At 36.8% G+C, this 21,176-nt stretch overlaps 1 protein-coding gene across 1 annotated transcript in view; it reads right to left on the bottom strand.

Moving 5' to 3' along the window:
- CUNH8orf34 (chromosome unknown C8orf34 homolog) overlaps positions 1-21,176 on the bottom strand; it is a 140,106-nt gene that overhangs the window by 118,432 nt on the left and 498 nt on the right. The gene's annotated exons all lie outside the window — the stretch shown is intronic.

Below are 21,176 nucleotides of genomic sequence, written 5' to 3'. Positions count from 1 at the left end.
TGGCTGCTGCTGCAAAATGAGAAAGCTTCACAGAAGTAAAAAATTACAGGAGTGTACAATAAAATAAGAACAAAATTAAAATAAACAAAAAAAAAAAAAAAAAAAAGAAAAAAAAACCCCAAAAACAACTAACCTAAGTTATTCAGAGCATATATTCTCTCTTCACCTGTTCCCAAGTATACCTATTCCCAAGTACAGGGGAATAGATATATATATATATTCCCATATATATATATGTATATATATGTAACTTAACACAACTTACATGCATTTAATTCTATCCCCACTTCATCTTTTCCACACTCTTTCATGTAATAATTTTTTTTTTCAAATGTCAGTAGTTACTTAGCTTTACTATCAATTAAGTGTGTTGGGAGAAGATACATCAGAGGAAGTATACCAAATAGCAGCAAACATGAATAACTGCACAGGGGATTACTAAAGCACAGCAAGTTCTCTTTGTCATCAAAAAGGACAAAATATGTCCAATCTGCCCACATGTCTTGTTAAGACACAATCTTCTGTGATGTCATTTTTGATACTTATCCACAGTGAAATGAAAAACCCTGGCTTTCTCTGGTTTTGAACTGCAACTCCACAGGGAGAAATTAAGCTACTTACTAATCTTAGAATTGTTGGAGCTATGGAGCGCAACTTCATCTGGATGGCCTCTTACTAAGGCAGGAGAAACCCTCCAATATACATCATACAAGAAAAAAATCAGAAATTGCAGTAATTCATGTTTTAGTTGCTTGGCAACACTAAGAGCAAACCTTTATTCTTTTCCCAGCCAAAATGCAGAATTAGCGACAATAGGAAGATGTAATGTAGTGCTTGTAACAGACCACAACAGCTCTAGTAATTCCACTGCAGAGGATTCTATTACCAAAGGAAAAGTGGCAATCTGTTACAGCTGACTTGTATTTAAATAATTTCTCAGAATCATGGTTGGAAAATTATTTTTGACTTAGATTAGTAATACATTGTAATATTAACATAGTATTGAAAAAGGTAATACAGAAAAATGAGAAATTTTAGAATGCCTACATATCAATGTAAGACAAATGCTACTTGATTGTTGCCGTAACTGATTTGCTTGTAGCAGGAAGAAATGGTCTTTAAGTAACAGAAATACATCTAATAAAATAAAACCAATTACAAGATTCCTTACCTCTTCTGAGATGTAGCAAAAAACCCAAAGATCAAGGTGATGTGAAACTAGATTCTATTAAAAAGGACTGCTTTTTGTACCTATTGTTATATTGATAATAAGACCTGAGTGACATAGAGATCTCTGCTGTCCAAGAGAATAATCAGTCCTACTCTGAGACAGCAGTCAGAAAATTTTAAAGAACCGTAGATAGACACTACTTTTATCTGGAATAACAAATGTGTTGCACCAATCCTGTACACCTAAAGTGAAAAAATAAATAAATATAACATTGCTGAAATCCTCAGGAACTGAAGAGTGTGAAGTTCTGAGAAAAAACCTACTTATTTGTGTAATAAGCCTCCAACTGATTTGCCTCAAGCACTCTCAGAAATGTCATTAAAAGTAAATGCAACTTAAAACAAGCACAAAGGCAACTCAGGTTATAAAATCTGCCATTTAAGGAAGACAAAACTCTTTACTACAAGTATTCCACTGCAAAAGGGGAGAAAAGAAACAGTTAGGAAACTACTTCTCAAGCTGCTTCAAGCAAGGTTTGGAAGTGGTCTCCAATTTACCACTTTTCATGGAGTTCCTGAACTCTGGACAAGGTGCAGAGAACACCTCCACTTCAAGAACAATAGCTTCAGACATCTACTCTGTGTAAATTCACATGCTGAAGGTGTTATCTCTCTTCCATATCCTTCTGCCTCACACAGACAGACATCCCAGAAATAGGATCACAGCTCCAAGACCCTCACTGCCTTTGTCCTTCTATCAGTTTCTGCCAAGGGACATAACTACCAGTTTCATCCAGTTTCTACCAGTTTCATCAAGGGATGCAACTCCTGCTGCTCAGCTCTCCACCTGTCCTCTTCAAGCTCATGTTTCCTTTGAGACGTTTTTCATCCCCAGCAAATTGGCAATTACTACATGGAAATATGCTAGCTGCGTGCATTCAATTGCTTGGCTATGCCATGGAGGTGGGAGGGTTGGAGGAGCAAGAAAAATAAAAATAAAGCCAAACCCAAGCTACCCAACAAGAAACAAGCACAAAGCTTCACCAACATCAACTGTACACAGTGAGTGCTCACCTAATTTTTAAAGTAAAAACACATACTTCTGTGGAGGTGAAAAGATATTACAGATGAGGAATGCCAACTAAAGAGTATTCTCATTCTAGTACCATTCTCTAGAAAACTAACTTAAACTTCCGATTAAATTATCAAAAGCTTATTTAATGACCTCATATGTTGCTCAGGTGACATCTTAATAGACAGCAAGAATAACATACTACATGGTGCTCTAAATATACTTTCACATGGTTGAACTGTCTCTTAAAAAAGATGACAAAAGTGAATGTATTAAATAAGAAAAACTAAAGCATACAAGGTACAAAAATAATATTCCTTTTTGGTTAGCAGCAGTCTGATCTGACTCACAATGTGCTAAGTAGGCAAGGTTTCACAAGAAAAAGAAAAGGGAAAAGACCAACTAGTCTCACTGAAGACGCCTCTGCATTAAAAGCAGAACAAAAATGCCACAAGATCATTGAAACTCAGATTCATTTTTTCATTAACAAATCATCAGGTAAGTTTCAACTATTCATAAAAACAAAAGTGCAAAACACCTAAAGGCAAGTCTCTTAAAAATATTAGTTATACTTTTCACATTTTTAGCTCAAATTTCTAAGTTTTCTACAATTCAAATAAGGCAAGTCTGTTGTTCTTATAACAACAAATAAAAAGCCATAGCAGATTGGGTCTCCATGCTGCCAAACAAACTGCTTACTACCTATAATCTCTCCCCTCCCACCTCCTTTTTATTGCTGTGTTTTCCTTTCACTCTACGTCCCTTTGTCTTTTCTATCAGTGGACTTCCTCTCACACAGTTTCTTCCTCCCAGCTGTGTAAGAAGTGAAGAAGCTTATCAGAAGTCAGTAATAATGAATTCCCTCTGCACCCCTGAGGACACACTGGAGCACAGAAAAGGGGCCAAAGGAAACTTCCATGGTTACTACAGACTAGAGCACTCAGATGAATACATCCATTTCTACTGCTTCCCAATTCTACTGCCCCAAATTAGGCTCTGCCCTGTCTAAAGGCAGAATGAGAAAGAACAGGAAGGTGATATAAGCTCTTTCAGTTAACTGCTTCATGGATTTTACCTAGCAGTGTGCAAACCAGTTCTTCTTTCTTCATACCTTGTAAAGATATCTTTATATGCTCCTACATTCACTAGTTTTACTGAACTATGTTACTAAGACTGTTTAAAAAAAACACTTGTATAAGTTCATTTGTGGATAGCTCTCTTCCAAGAGAGATTCATGCACATGTAATGAGGCTGCAAAAGATCTTGAAAAAAACACCAGGTCTAAAGTAGTAGTTTAATATATTAATTATTTATAAAGAATATACAGAATTTATAAAGAATAATTTATAAAGAATTCTTTATATCTTTCACTATTTTGCTATCCTGAGGTTCTCTATTAGTTATTCAATGAAGGCTCAAATTTTTATTTCCTTGTAACTTTCCAGGCATTTAATACAAATGAAACAGTCTTCACAGTCTATTAATCATAAGCCCAATTACAAGAAAGTCCTAATTAGCCCTGTCTCAATGTACATATCAGGTTATTAAGTTAATTAAGAGACATTCTATCTTGCCCTGTAATTGGTAATGGTAACTACACAACAATCACATTTCAACTGAACAGACTTGTATAGACTATGGCACAGTATTCACAGATTCTGGCTGTGTTACACTCTTTCTTTCATGGATTAAATTAGAAGTTTAAGTACAATTAAATACAGCAAGTCTTCACAGTCATGTCAGTAGTGACTTTGTCAATAAAGAAGTCATGAGGGGCTAGATGTCTCCCAGCTGACCAGCCAGAGTATGTCCACTTAGGATAGGAAGAATTGCTCTCCTGGCTTCACTGACTTATTGGAGATACATGCACTGGGTACAGTGAAGCTTGGACACTTAGACATCTAAAATTAGACTTGCTAACCCCTTCATACAGGCTGTAAGTAAATAAAGAAGATAAAAATTGAGGGAAAACTTGCGGGAGGACAGAGGTTTAAGAAACTTTTTAACAACTGACATTTTTTGTTAGAATTCCATTCTGATTACTGCAGTAACAAATCAAGGAAACAAAAATAAATAATTCCTTTTAAGTATATTTTAACATTATTCTTATTGACTAAATTAAGTCTTAAATTCTTAAATGAGAGCAGAAATGACTGCTTAAATGACTGCTTCCACCAAAAAGTATTATTTTCTACAGAAATAAATGAAAAATAACAGCATCCTTCTTTTGGAAAATAGCCAGGCTTTAAATATTCTTGAGCAATTCTTAATTAAAAGTAGTAGAATCCATTATAAACTATGAATCAAATGGACTTCAACATATTTTATGTTCATTAAATGATCATCACATCTCCCTGTAAAATAAATTATTCAATCTGACACAAATTTCCACATAAATAAAATTCATATGCCTGTACCATACTATTTACTTCAAACTAACCATAGTAGTATAACAGTTGAGAACAAATAGTAGTCCTATTCAGCTTGCTCATGAAAATGTTCAGACTTTTACCTGGAATTGACTAAAAAATTTTCAATTACCACGTTCTTTCTTCAAGACCTCACTGATACCATTTCAGACAGCTGTGCAATTAAATTTAATATTACAAGACTGTAGTACACAGCATGGGAACACTATCCACAGAGAAATTACTTTGGAGAAGTAAAATGAAAGTACAAAGCTGATAGGGTGGCTCTGATGCTTTGGTGCAAACAAAACTCCCCTAAAGGCAGCATTGCTGGGGAAATCTAAGGTATGGGACTAGCGGCACAGGCAACATTTCACAGAACGAGAGTAACAGGAGGAAGTCTGGAAACAAACATCATTGAATAGCTGTCTTTCTTAAGTGTTCATCTACTAAATATCTGCACCAATTCAATAAGAAAAGACAAATTTTGGGGGCTATGTTACCAATCATTTTTTAGCGGGACTCTGGAGAGCAGAATGGAAACAGCAGACTTATTCCACTTTAAATTCTTTGCAGATCATATTATCAGCTCTCTGACTCAGATGAACTAGCTCTATTTGAAATAATTCCAACTCATGCATGTAACACTTGACAAAATATGCATCATTGATCTTACTTAGGAATGCATGGGGTCTGGTGGGTAATCTCAAAGTTTCACTGAGTAAGTCCATGACACTTTATCAAACTCCATCACACACATTATAACATGCAATATCTATCTGAACCTCTTGCTGCATCTTTTCACTTATTTATCCTTTGAGGTTTTTTCCTCTCCTAATCTTAGTATTTAAAATATCATTGTCTCTAATCTATTTTACCATTTCTGAGTTCACAAAATAGCTTCAAACACCTTCAGTCTGTGGCTTTATTGAAATATTTCCTTTCTCCCATTTAAACATTCCAAGAATGCTGTCAAGAGAGAACTCACTGCTACTAGGTATTCTAAAACATTAAATAATTCTCTGTAGAATAAGAAAAGGTTAAAGACATGCTCTCAGAGATGCCAATCATGGCAACAGTTATCACGTTTTCTCCCATAGTTTAGTTTTCAAATCACAAAGATTTCCTATGATAGCTTATACTTCTTTCTGCAATCCTGTATCTCTGCATGACAATCTCACTCTTGTGGAATTATGCCTACCATATGATTATCTTAACTCAGCAAGGATTTATTAAATGAGAGTAGTTCATGTTATTGCAGAAACACTGAAAGGTTTCCCTGAAGCGTAATTCAGAAGCCTTCCTCAGTTTCCATCCACTCTATCAGCCACTGAAATTCTGCCCCCAAGGCATGCACTTCACAGTTCAGCCAAAGAAAATGAAAACAGCTCGTTTTCTGAAAGGTCTGTAGGATTTACATCAAAAGAAACACTCATAGATAAAGACTAGAAAAGACTATTACAACCTGGATCTAAATTACAGGCATAAAACAACATTGCCTGCATATCACTGCCTTACCTAAAAGCTAACTCAACAGGCTGGAGCTGATCTTTCTCTGATCAGCTGAAGTAATCTCCTTTCAATTTCAAGGTCTAAGTTGAAATAATTTGTTCCACCATATGCAATGACTCATTACTGCTACTGTTAAAAAAAATCACATCATATTTCCAGTTTAAGCTTCACTGACTTAGCCTCAACCTATCTGATATGTTTTTGAGGAAGGGTAATGCTAGAAACTGAAGTAGCAGGTATTTTTGTGGCTACCTCTGCTAGGCTGACCCCAACCAGCAGCCAAGCACACACCAGCCACTTATTCATCCCCACCCTCAGTGGGATGGGAAAAAAAATGAAAAGAACAAAACCAAGAAAAATTAACGGGTCAAGATAAAGACAGCTTAATAACCACAGGAAAGAGAGAAGGAAAAAAAACAAGTGACACAGAGGCAATCACTCACCACCTTCCACTGCCTTGCCAGTCTGCAAGTAACAGATATTTCAGAGTATTTACTCCCCAGGTTTAATTAGTGAGCATGAAAATATATGGGAAGGAATATCTCTTCGCCCAGGTTGGGTCAGCTGTTCCAGGTGTGTCCCCTCCCAACACATCCCCACCCTGGGCCTGCTTGTTGGCGGGCAGAGAGAACAGAGAAAGCCTTGAGCCTGTGCAATCACTGCTAAGCAACAGCTAAAAGGCTGGTCTACCAACACTGTTTCAGCCACAAATCTGAAATACACCAACGTACAGGCTTGCTGTGAAGAAAACCCAGTCAGACTCAGGACAGTACCACTATAGAAAGGGCTATCAAGGGTTTATGAGCAGTCATCAGGAGAAGGCCAAATATGAAAAACCAACTGATATATTGAGGAGTTGACTCAGCAAAGTCCTTAAGCTTAGATATTCTTTATGCCTGAGAAGTAAATAATTACAAAGCCATGGGCATGCTTAAAATGATTTGATGAATTAGATCACTGCTCTGGGACTTCAGAATTACAAACACTTCCTTCCTTCTTTCTAGAAGCCAACAAAAAAAAAATAAATAAAAGTAATGCTTTGAAGATTTATAGAAATCCTTTCATTTTGCATCCCATGGAAAACTTTGATACTACACATTTTAAACATGTGTGCAGCAACCACCACACTTCCCAGGTGCTTTTCTTTCTCCTCCCAAACACTCCTCCAGTAACTTTGCATTACCACACCATTAGATTTATTCAAGTTATACAGAAAGATATGAGATTATGATGATGTTTTAAAGAGATGATGTTTTAAAACATTTTACTGCCCAGTGTGTATAGTCAAAGTTGTTAAATATTCTGTGTAACTTCTATGCGTTAAAATTACGATAAAAATTGCTTTCATATTTTTTTTAATCTTGACCAAGAATTTTTAAACTATTCACACAGAACTTCAAATAATTACCAGCAATTAGAGACACATAATGGAGAATGTGAGTTACCAGAGTCGGGAAATTCTAACACAGATTTAATTACCTTGACTTTAGCTGCCTACATAAATTAACGCTAAGTTTGCTCCAGTAACGTTCACTAAACAAATGTCAAAGAAGTTAATACATGCTCCCTGATTGTTAGAAATCACTAAAATCCTGTCATTTGGAAATGTTATTTTAGTACAGCAACTAAACAACTACAAGCAATATGCAATATAAGTTTTATTCATACACTTTGAATAGATTAATATCTATTCAGATACACATCTTAATTTCCTGTTATTTACCTGTGAGAGATTGACTTGGTCTCATAAGACTTCATACCGATGTTGTAACCAGCTTTTTAAATAGATCTAAATGTTTAATATGCAACAATACAACAGAGATTTCTCAACTGGAAAGGTCAGAATTTATTGCCATGAAAAAATCTGGAAATTAATTTTAACCACAGGAAAACACAAAGAGGTTTTTTTTAATATTTGCAGAATTTATATACTGCAATTGTGCCTGGAACTCCTTATATAATAATAAGGACTTTTTACATAGCATTTTAAGAAGACAAAGAGGCTATTTCACAATGTAATGTAAGCAGTTGCTTTATTCACTTAAAACTACTTGTATCCTATCCCCCCGCCACAGGGAAGGTCACACTGATTTGCCTGTCACAGGTAACACAAGACGTGCAGTATCTTGTCAGGGCAACCACCACTGCAGGCTCTGCAAGTTCTCAAATCTTTTAAGAACACTTAGTCAAGTTCAGTTTGGTTCAACATTGCTTATACTCAGTGCTTCTCTAATTGCAACTGGAAAATCTTTTTACTATTACAAGTAACACTTTTATATTAAGTTATTTCAACCAGTGTACACTTAAGTACAGATGAAGTTTTTGCTTAATTAACACACTTGAACTTTGCTATTGGGAAAACAAGTTGCAAAACTCACAATGAAACTGGAAATAATTGGTCTTTTTATTGCATGAATGCAAGAATACAAGAATATTTTGCCATGCAGAAGCCACCAGTCAACAGATATTACAAAACTTGATTATAAATGCATGAATAATATTCTAGTAAATATCTAAATAACCATGTTAAATAATAAAAAATAAATATTGACTGATTTATAATATAAATAATATTTATCTTTGTTCATTTAAGAGATACTACATTTTATTTTAATCCTGCAGTGTGTAATGTCAAAAATTCAATCTAAACATGTGTATCAGGACAGTCCTCCATTAACTTATTTCCACAACCAAAAATCAATTTCCTGTGCCCAGACATAATTACAACATCCTGTGTGGAACTGTTGAACTGTTACTTGAATGCTGTTCTTTCACCCAAAGTCACAAAGAAAGAAAAAAAGAAAAAAAAAAGCCTTAACCAGTGCACAAGTGCATTTAAATGTCACAAAACAGAGAGAGATCTGATCACCATCAGAAGAGACAAAAGTTTCTCAATCTCTTTCCCTGCTTTCCACAACTGTATTGCCCATTACGAAGCACCATGAGGAAGAACACATCCCCATACAACTTCTGCATAGAAAGAGTCACTGGAAAACTTCCTCCAGACAAGACACTTCCTCCTTAGAGGAAGGATGCTCTACAATCATGCCCAAGAAAGAATTCTTTAGCAAAAGACAACTGATGAGCCGAAGTGAACATAGAGTTGAACAGTATAAGGAAAAATATCAAACTTTGCTGACCACATACAGTAGATACATCATTAATTACATCCAGACACATGTTTAACAGAAGAGAGGTCTAATGCCATTATTTGTTTCATTAGAACTAACTTGCACACCCAAGTCCTTAAAAAAACCTCACCTAAGGAAGTGATGTGAAAGAACTCACAGTAGCCCTAAAGACCAGTTGAAAATAGAGAGTTGTGTCAGTACCAAGCTTCAAAAAAAGGCTCTGAAATGAGAGGATGTCGGACACCACTGTTTGACCTCTGAGGCCAAGTGCTTTGGTTGCACAGGCTTAAGGCTGACACTTCTATCATGTCCGCAAATAAAGTAGGTCTGAAATAAGGGGGACAGCTAAATAAATACTAGCTTACATAAACTGGATACACATTCCACTCTGTAAGTTATAGATTAGCTAAGCTACACGTATGATGGCAATAGTAAAGCCATTAATGCAAAGTATAATTATGAAATAAGAAAAAAAATTCATATCATTCTCTGTGTACCAAAAACACAAGCTAATGAATATATTTATCCTGAAAGAAAAAGTAGCAGAAAAAATTAAATACATAAAAAATATGAGTACTAATAATTATAACATATGGATCAACTTATTAAAGTCACTTTCTAGCCCAAACAAGGTAACTTTAACACATACACAGAACTGCTATGTTTTTTGAAAGTGACATTTGCACTTTGACTATCTCTTCCATATAAACTGGCATATGGATTTAGTCACCATGTCACTAGCCTAGCAGGGACATAACCTGCAACGTCCACGAGCTGTCCTCTGGCTCAGGCTTTCAAACAAAGGACTAAAGGTCTATACTTTACAAGAGAGCTAGAGCCTTAGGTGGATATTTAAAAAGGTACTGCTGTAGTAACAACTGGAGATTTTCTGTGGGTAGCAACAGTAATTATTAAGGACAGATAATGGAATTATACCTAGAACTGGAGTCAGACCCATCATTTCTCATCAGACACTTCTACCATCAAGACTACAATGGCTTAGGCAACTAAAAATCACTTACTTTCTAGAAGCTGAAATTTGTGTGATTTTAGATGATGATAGGGTTTTGGAGCTGTAGAGCTATTTTTAATATCAGTCAAAGCATTCTTAATCTGATTTTCTAATGTTTTTTTGATTTAGAAAACAATGTTTGTGAGTCACTGGTGTACATTTTTGTTTGTTTCTGAGACTGCAAAGTAACTTCCCAACCCAGCAATTAATTGAGTGATTGCCCAATTAAAGCTTCCTGATGACCTGATTGCTCTTTATTTAACATTATACTACATCTGCCCGTTATGAGTGAAGGCCTTCCTCTTGTAAATCAGGGTCTCACCAACTGCAGCAGGGCTCCCTGCGGGAATACAGTGTGCTCACACGGACGGCGCTGCAGACTGGAGACTTGTCAGTGCTCTGAATTGCCACACTTCTCTAAGCAGTGAAGAGGGAGGAAGAAATCATTTTTTTCTTGATTGTGTGGCACCAATTAATGGGATTAATAGCACTACCAGGCACTGAGGCAACACAAAGAAAGAAGAGAAAGCAGAAAGACCATAATGAGCTCAGGGCCTTGCTCTTAAAACTCCTAAACCATGTGAAGACTGTAGGAGCCAGTGGGGTTTGCAGGCTCTATGCAGACAAACAAGATAAAGGAAGGGGAAACACAAAACAGAAAATAATACATCATAATGCAGCAGGACAGCATCAGCAAAAGAAGGAATGTAGCCATATAACTGACTATAATTTTTGTATCCTAACTACTATATATTTTATTACCTCTCCTTACTAGTTAACTTTTTTTAAAGTATTTAAATGTTAAGTGGATCTTCATTCTGGCCAACTTCATTTTTCTAATCTATTTTCCATTATCACAGGGAAACATAGAATAAAATAAAATCTCTTGAGTTTCTTTTTCTCCCCTGCTGTCTCTTTCTTTCAGGTATTCCTCCTTCAGGGACTAAGAAATCAAGATTAAATCTGTTACTCTAGCAATTTAGTCTTCTTTTTGTGTTTATCTCTCTGCATTGTTCTTTATTGGCAAGTCTACATCCAGCTTCTGTCTCCAAATAGCTTCACTGTCTTACACTTTGTATTAGACTACAGGCATTACTATCTAATGACATTATTCTGAACCATGACACATTTAAGAGGAGCTCTGAAACACCTTTTTTAATTTTTTAACTGGTATTTCTACGTCATGCAAAAGTATGTCATCAGCACAATTACGGGTGGCGGTTCATATGGCATACCAGAGGCATTTCTGTATCTGCAAACCTTGGTCTTCTCCATTTGCATTTCCCTGGACATCTCTGCTTTGTCCTACCTAGGAAGGACAAGACTCTTCAGAATCCTTAGGAGGATGAGCACCCAGGTTGCATTGGGTGCACTGAACGTGTCATACATGCAATGGACACATGCAATTAACACAACGTGTCTGAACAGGAACACACAACACCTGCCACATTTATACGGGATCTCTGTCCAGCACACATGGGATTCTCAGGCCTGTCACAACGTTTCAGTGTCTGTATGCATTTCATAGAGCACGCACATGCACACTCATTTCAGTCTGAGAAATCCCAGTACATTCAGTCATGGAAATTATCTCATTTCTCTTTCTTCTCCTTCAAATGAAATAATATCCTTAATTACACAAAAGCCCCCAATTCCATCTCTACAAAACTATCACAGAGTCTGCATCATAAACCTTTTCTCTTCCTAGCTGGCCTATGCATAATTGCTTCCACAGGCTCTCTTCAAAAGTCACCCACAGCTGAAACTACCCTTCATTTTCAGTTCTATGAACTACCTCTCATGTCTCCAGATTCTGTGAACTATCTCTCAAGTCTCCAGAAGAAAGACATGAGAGATACTTAAGAAGAGATAAGGTTCTACTTATTTAGGCTTCTAGAATGAATTCTGTTATCAAAAACACAGAGCAGCTTTCCTGCACTAGTGCACCAAAAGGAACGTGGAACATATGTTCATTCAGAATTCCTTTCTTTGATAGAGATAGCTGACCAGAGGAATATTTCACAATCACAATCCGTTTACCATCCATTCATACAAATGTCAGCAAAGGCAGAATGCCTGTAAAATTGGAGTCTAGCTCCTTCTTAATGAAGGTGTTCATGGCACAGGAGCCAGTATTAATAGTGGTGCTAAGGACACCTTTAACTCTCTGGCAAATCCATGCCTAAGAAATACATCCAAGATCAAGTACTAGAGGTGCGAGTCAGACACTGCAAAACATACATACTCTTTACATAATAATTTATATTTTCCCTGTCTTTCTCGCTCTTTGGTTATACTCTTAGCAACCAACACCACTAGAACCTTTCTTTAAAAAAGCAAAGTACAGATTCCAGGTAACCATTTGACAGTACAGACTAAGATAATAAAAATAAAATAGAGAAGAAAAAGAACATGCTGGCAATATAGCATTAATCTTTTTCATCCCATTTCCTATCCTTTCTCAATCTCACACTCAGTGTATTCATATGGTCTGTTTCCTCCTAATTTGTTCAGCCATCCTCTCTAATTATTCAATTCCCTCTTCTGCTCCTTCACAGAATCAACTGGGCTCCATGACATTCCCCCAAGCCTATGGGGAGCTGCACCTTTAAAAGACAAGATCCATACAAAGCTAACAAGCACACAAGCTTTGCAGATCTCTCATGCCCACCTAGCATCTTGCTACTGAAGAAAAGCAGTTGCCCTTCCCTCCCTCCCTTCACCCTCAAGCCACCTACATTTTCTCTCCCAAGTTAATGACATATTCCTCATCAGACTACGTGGTGACCCACTGAGCTCAGCCTACTGAACAATTTTCGCTTTGTAGACTTCATTTTCTTCTATTTCATATTCCCAAACTGGGTAACTGTAACATGACACAACCACCAGTTCTGGAGCAAGGACAGCATGAATGTGCAGCCAGAAATGAAGATGAACAGGACGTGCAACAACTGGCTATTATATCAGCCTCATAGCGCATAGTCCTGAATACTAAATCATCAGAGTGTCTGGAGTAAAACAAACTATGAGAGGAGGAAGGATTCAATTAAAAAGGCTCCAACAGAGTTGAAAGACCCAAACTCTTGTGATTCTTGCCCCAGAAAGCAGCTCCTACAAAAGCCAACAAAAGAGCTATTGTATAGTAAGTATATTGTACCAGACACTATAGAGAAATATCATTTATGAATAGAGTGATTTCATTTATTGAATATTGCAGGGAGCTGGAAAAGGAGGAAGGAGAAAGGATGTTTCACATAAGTACACAATTAAGTTTCTACTCTTTGTATTAACAGACTTCTTTTAAGAGGTGGCTTCTATTTATCACAGGTAATGCACATACATTCTCCATTTTGTATATGCATTTCTCATAACTGTAAGATATGTAGTGCTATATATGCTATATATATATATATGCCAAAATCTGAGGCGTTTCACTGGAAACTCCATGTTTAAGGCAAAGACAATACTTGGATTTCATGTGAATAAGGGAAGAAAACTGCCCAAATCAACAGAAGAGCAAAACCAGAGGGGCAACACAACTACAGCCAAATGATTCTGCCAGAACGTTTATAGATGGAACTAAAAATAAGTGTTCAGTGAAACTGAGTAGACAAAGGAGAATTGACACAGCACAACATATGGGACCTGACATAAAAGCTAAGGCCGTCAAAAATGTGTCTGTTGCAAGCCTTTTTAAAGGATATTACCCCCTCTACTAAGAGCAGATTTGGATGTTGGGTTGTCTTGGCAAAGGCAAAGGTACACATTTCAAGGGATCATGCTCTTTAAATGTGTCCAGGGATGAAAATCTGTAATCCTTGTTTCTCCTATCAGCTGTGTGCTGCTTTTCATCACCTTTAATAATGTGTGACAGCCCACTGCTTTAGTCAGGAGCCCAAGGGTTCCCTAACAACTGTATTTGAAAATGCTCTTACTTTTACTGGTTTTTAACCACATCTTATGGTTTCAGGTAGAAAAGACTCTTAACATAGAAACTATCCTTCTGTCATACTTCATAGCTCATACGGCATTTCTTAAGAGAAGTGTGCATCTGTGCAAGGGGGATAGTACCCAATACAGGAAATAACACCTTGTTTTTGTCTGAGTAATTAATTACAGACATTAAAGTGTTTGGGTAGTATTTGTTCCAAAAGTTGGTGAACATAAAAATACTTCCAGCCACCTCTTGTAGTCCAGAGGTAAAAAAGTATCTCTATCTTCCTCACTCATAAAACTCACACAAAAACACATGTGCTTTCCCAGAAAATAAAATACCACAAGAATTTAAAAAATATATTTAAAATCACTGTATGAAAAAATCCCAAATAATCATTAGACAATTGAAAACAAGAAATTAGTCCCCACTTCTGTGTTTGCATAAATAAGACAAATAAGATGTGAAAAGAAGTGAAAATTAAAGATATTGGGGGAAAAAAGAAAAGAATCTTGATTAGACATTCAAAATAAAGAGGCAAAATGTAAAAGAACATGATGTTAAAATACTCTTAAATATTATGTTTCTAATTCAGTTTAAATATTATGTTTCTAGCTTCCATTTACGAGGTAACACTTTTAAAGTAAGGTACACTAATAACAGGTGTTTGTCTAGGTGTTTCTTTTTAGTCCATGATAAAGCAGATAACTAGGAAACCCACTTGCTCCAGAACAGTAAAGTAGCACATCATGTGTGCCAGAAATGCTGGTTAAGGTACTTGTTGCTCCATTTCCTCCCAGAAGATCCTAAATACACAGAAAGCTGAGACTGTGCTGACTCTGGAGTATGGATACTATCTGGCTCACTTGGACAAGCATAGGTAAGTAACAGCAAAGAACATGTTAGAAAAAAATTACAGGCTAAGTTAAAACCATCAAAGTATTTTACTTTATGTTTGCCATTTAACATTGATCTGTTGTACCAAAAAGACTGGACTAATCAAAAGAAACAAAACAAACAGCTGAAGAAATTATTTCAATATTGTTAATGTAATCTGAAACTTTGAAGATACTTCACAATGTGATAAAACACAAAGAAATAAGACCAGTAGTAATGGGCTTATTTTGATCCAGACTGATTAATTATTAGATGGGTTGCCAGAAAAAATTCAATATCATATCTTTTAGCTTTATATCTTACCACTGAGCAGCCAAGCTTTGCTGATACACAGTGGTGAGAACAATTAAAGTGAGAACTACTTCTCATTTTCCCAGGTATTTTTTGATGCAAGATATTTATGCCTTCTGCTCCCCCACTCAAGAAACAAAGTAATTGTCATTTTCAGAGTTTAAAAATATTAAAAGTTAACATAACAAAAGGATGCTATTATGGTACTTTCAGCTTATCATTCCGTATTTTAGATACAATTCTTCCAATTTAACTACTACTTGGATTTTTATTTATTTCTGTGTCTGTTGCCAAAGAATTTCAAAGCAACTAAGAAAGCAATTAAGAGAGCCCGCTTTTCCATGTCAAGCAAGTAATGTTTTTGCTATTATAGAAAGAAGGTTTATGTGATTACTGTCTATGTTCTTAGCCACACAAGTGCATACCTGTATCTATGATCTCTTTCATTGTCTTTTTTCAATATGCTTTTAAAGTCTTCAGCTAACTTCAGACAAATTCCCAGAGGAGTAAACATCACAAAAATGCAACTCCTTTTAAATGCTGAGAGATGAACTATCAGGTAGCAAAATAGTGTAATTTTCCTCATTCAGAAACATTTTTTTTTCTTAATCTTAGATTACATGGGAAAGTAGAATTATGACTTCCTCAACCACAGGCAAATTTCTGACATTCATCCAGTTGGTCACCACAAAAGCTAAGTAATAAGCATAAAGCCATTGTTTATGGAACTGTTTGTTAATGGAAAAGGGTGTATCTGTAGTTTTAATTAGGGTATTTCATTTGTTTTCCCTTAAAGGTAACTTTATCCAAGTCAACTATGAAAATATATGATGAATTCTCAAAAATGCAAAGGACACCCCTACACCATTTTTCCCTTTGACTTATATTCACCTTAAATAGGTATTTTACTTCAGTGCACATTAAGGCTACAATAACACCTTACTGTAACAGTCATCAACAAAAATAAAAATTAGAACTTAAATGTGATTCTCTACCCCCTACAGTGTAAGACTGCAGCATTTCTAGATCACTGTTGGTTTCCACATATTATTTGAAAAACTAATACTGGTTTCCCTGCAACAGGAACTGACAGGCTGAAACAATGTCACTGGCCAATCAGTTAGTGCCCAAAATGATCCTTGTGATGTATAAGCACTGAAAAACTCAGCCTTTCAAAGGCTCCATCTAGCTGCTTGAAATCAAATGCTTCACTAAATACATTTCTGTAATCCATAATACGGACATTTTCACACTAGTAACAGAACCTAACCCATTAAGTATAATACCAAAATACTCAAAATTTGGAGGTTTTGAGCAACCTCAAAAGAAAACAATTCTTTAAGCTCACCTCTATCATTCAAACTGCAGATATTGCAGCTTGAAACATAATTTTATACTGTGAGAAATTGTGAACTGGTTAATTAGACATTCAAGTTGACAGTGTCTACCTTTGTGTATTTAAAAACAAGTATTAACTTCCCAACCCAGACAACAGTTCAAAAGACAGTCCAAAACTCAAAAATTCATCACCAAACTTGGACTAATTTGGTCTTAAGATGCACTATAGATAGTGTTCATCACCAAATAGGCTAAGGTTTAAGTGAAAAGCGTAGTTATTTTATTTAAATAATGGACACCATTGCATAATATACACCAATAATGCTATTTCATTCAGGGTAAGAAAAACCATCACCGATAAAAAAACCCAAAAAAAAACCAGTTTCCTATTGTATTTCCTTCAGTAATTATGTCTGCTAAAGAAAGAAAAGAAAAAAAAAAAAAGCTAAGGGTGGTATTACGAAGGCTTTATGTTGTTTGAAATAAAAATTACAGTTCTAACCCCACATTACTTGGAGAAAAAAAATCTTAGGTAACCAGGAGTTTGGCATGTTTACTTTGGGAAGAGTTAATTCGGCTTTTTATAACTCGAAGAAATTACAGTTCTTGGGTTTGCATAACAACAAAGTACCTGCTGGATGCTTTTTAGCTGCACTTCCAGAAATAAAAAAATTCCAATCCACTAAATTTATCTCAGAGCTCTTGAAGATTTATTGCAATCTGTTCTCAAGAGTGCTGATCCAGCTTTCAAATTCACAAAAACTAAGTGTCAGGTTGCCCAAATGAGAGCACAACTGGATGCTAAAGAGATACTCTTGTACAGAAGATGAGATGTATGGATACAGGCAGCAGGATTGTTCATTGAGATTATTAGCACACAAAAAGAACTTGTTGGATTGGATGCTTGAAATGCAAAGTGGGTCAATACTTCACTCAGACAGAAATGAGTGGGTGCTGATTCTGAATACTCTGTCCTAGCCAATTTTAGGCACATACCTCCTGTTCGCATTTTAGAAAGATGGAATAAAAAAAAAAACAACAGCGAAATTTCATCACAAAAATAATTCATATTTAGAATTCTTGTTACATTCCAAGTTAAGGTGAAAAAAAAAGAATCTAAAAAAAAATCAGGTAGTGCCATGGTATGTGTTATCACGAAAATCCCAGAAAAGAGGCATTTCTAAAGGGCATTCCTCAAATCTAAACTCATTGTCTAACCACAGTATTCTCAGATGCCAACAATCTCTTACAGAAAGATGTCTAAGCTTTCAAAACCAAAAGAAAAAAGAAAAGAAACCCACAATACACAAAAACTACACAAAACAGGATAAGGATGCTCACGTAGCCTGACAGAATATAAGGGGTCAACTTAAGACTTACTGTCAGCACTAACAACAACTGCATGCCCTGGGGCACTTAGAAGCTGCATTATAGGTTCACAGCAATCTTACCTGCAAAACTCTTGGGCACCTGAAAGATTAAATGGCAGAGAAGTAACAGTTCTGAGAAGTCATGACTTGGGGACCTACATTCAAAAGGGAAAATGCGGCTGCAGTATCGAAGTTGTTTTGCAACCTGTCTTAAACCTCCAAATAGACGCAGTCTCAGATGTACACAGTAATTCCCACCCACCTTCCTTCCCACCTCTAACCCATAAATAAGAACTTACCTTGTAAAAATGTTTGGAATCAAGTGAATCTGGGCTGGGTAACCATTCATAGCAGAGTGGATCAGGCTTTCTACTATGTGCTCACAGATACTGGTAGTCAGTAGAAGACCAATGCCTGCTGAGTCAGCTTAAACTCATTAATTCTTTCTCCAGGAGGTTATTCCTCACATTCCTTTACAGAGAAGGAAACAACTTTCTAACCAAGGCAGAGCCTAAGGTCCTAAGGTGTTCCTGCATCTCATGTGTCAGCACTTCTCTTGAACACTTCTCTTCCACACAAATTAGGAATAAAATTCAAACCACAAAACCTCAGCAAAGATGTTCTTAAGTAGGTACTGCTGGTTAATGAAGTACAAAAATCCCAAGCACTGTAACAGAAGGCCACAAACACAGGACTGCATGGAGAAAAGAGACACAACCAGGATACTGGAACACAATGACCTACTAGCAAGAGCAACTACTGCTCCTAACTGTAATGCAGAGGAATTGTACTTCACCTTCAGTACACCGCCAACTGTTCCATCCATCAGCATTCTGTCCCTTTGTAAATGTCTAAAATCAGTGGTGTAAAGTCCCCCTGATCACTGATTGTTCATTATGCAAGTACAAAATACAATCTGTTTATGCATCACTATCCCGGCTCTCATCTCAGAAAGCTCACAGGTCCTCTCTCCCTGTCCTTCTTCCTGTGACTGATCCTCAGCTACCCAGTTTTATTTCATTCACTCCCTAAAATGTTGACTTGAAGCGTATATTGAGCAATTACAGTCACAACCTGCTCAGCAGATGACACTGGAAAAAAACTGAATCCAAGTCCACTCTGTTCTGAGTTGATATTAGAAAATTAGTAATTCCTGAAAAAAAAGATGGCTGTCATCCATGGCAAGTGACAGTTAATTAGCATCCAAACCAGAAGTGGTAGAAGAAAATGCTAGCTGTTCCTGGATCAAAGATGAAGCACAGGTCTCCTTTTGCAACGTGTCAGAACTTTTAGACACATGAAAAACTGACATGTTAGTGACTATATCTGACTGTGGCATTCTTGAAACACCACAAAGCACATCTAATAGTAATACTAGTGTAGAGTACAAGATTCATCTGTGCATTTTCTTTGATCAATTCTCATCAACTTCAAATACCTGTCTTTCTTTTTCTAAGGACTACAAGATCAAGCACAGCCTGCAGATCCTCAATAAACTGTTGAGAACAAAAAGTACATCCGAAATTAAATATGTAAGATTTTAAATGGCCAATCAGGAAGTAGAGGAGATAAGAATTATGATCTTTTTCTTCTTCTTCTTCCCAGGGTAATGGATTAAAATAACTGCAAACAGCTGCAGGAATGTTCTACTCCTAGATGTTAAAACCAGTCGCTAGTATTCAGATGTAAGTAGATTTCACACCAAAAAGTCTTCCTGGTATACAGGAGCGCACCAAGAACCTGTAGGCAGCCTGCACAGTTATGCAAAGAGCCTTTCACAGATTCTTTCTATCACAATGAAATTCTTACATTAAAAAGATTAGTGAAATATGTGGCAATACATGAAATGCTGAAACAAATACAACTTCTTAATCTTTCTCTCCACTACTGATAACTGAAACATCCTACAAGAATCCAAATAGAGACACACATCTTATACTACGGAGAAACTAGGTTAACACACAGTGACTCAGAACAGAGATGTCAAGTGGTTCACTTGAATTTTAAACCTATGGGTTAAAAAAATTTAGAAAAAAATGAGAGCTGTCAAGGGCCTAACCCTTGAACAACCCCAAAGCACTGAATTCCCATTGAAATAAACAAGCGTCAGTTACGTACTTAGACCTAGCAACACAGCTGATTGAACAGAATTTTATCCAGGAATTGAACCACACAAATGTTTCCATTTTTATCAATTTCTTAACTAGAAAAATCACCTGCTCTTCCCTAGTACCCAGGTACTGCTCCATCAAATGGGGCTTTATTTATTGCAAAATAAAAACACCGCTAGCACTGAAACCAGCATAGTCTATTTTAACAGCCTATCCACACAAAAAATTATAAAACCAGACCATTAGTGAACAATTTTCTAACAAAATTTGAACCTTTCTCATGGAGGGTGGCAAAATATACACTGAAGACGAGGCACGAGGCATCCACCACACCAGAATAAAAGAGATTTCATACATAGTAAGCTTGATTGAGAACAAGTTAAACACTGAAAAAAGGAGACTTGTGCCTTGTGATAATACTGCGAGTGCAGTGCATAATATATGTGCATTTAGATGTTTAAAACTGCATAAGAAACAGGATGATAAAATGGTAATAATCACGATTGCTCTAGCACCCTTTCAAATTCTAAGTATTCACAGCTTATGTACTGAAATAGTAAAATATGCACATCTGTGCATCTACAAATCCCTGCAAGTGCATCGCTGTAAGAAAACGTTAAACCTATAGCAAAAACACGGTGTGTGACTGCAGATAGAAATTTCAGAAAACACCATAAACACGGACTTTTCGCAGGACACACTTCTTTCCGAGTGCTCGCTGCAGAGGGTGTGTTTCCCGGTGGGAGGCACCCACCTGTCCCTCACCGCTGGCCGGTCTCGGAGGGGCAGCCCCTCGGGGCTCGCCCGCGGGCCGTGCGGCGCCCGGTGCTCAGCGCTGCCGCCCCGGAGCCGGCGGGGGTTGGAAGCGCCGCCTCCCCTCGCAGCGCACGGCGGGTGCGCGGTCGGTCCGCGGCTCCCCGCGGCCGGACG

Source organism: Onychostruthus taczanowskii, unplaced genomic scaffold (genome assembly GCF_017590055.1).
Source record: "Onychostruthus taczanowskii isolate IOZ18803 unplaced genomic scaffold, ASM1759005v1 scaffold4, whole genome shotgun sequence".
NCBI lineage: Eukaryota > Metazoa > Chordata > Aves > Passeriformes > Passeridae > Onychostruthus > Onychostruthus taczanowskii.
Note: the sequence above shows the minus strand (reverse complement) of the source record. Positions and strands in the feature narration are given on the sequence as shown.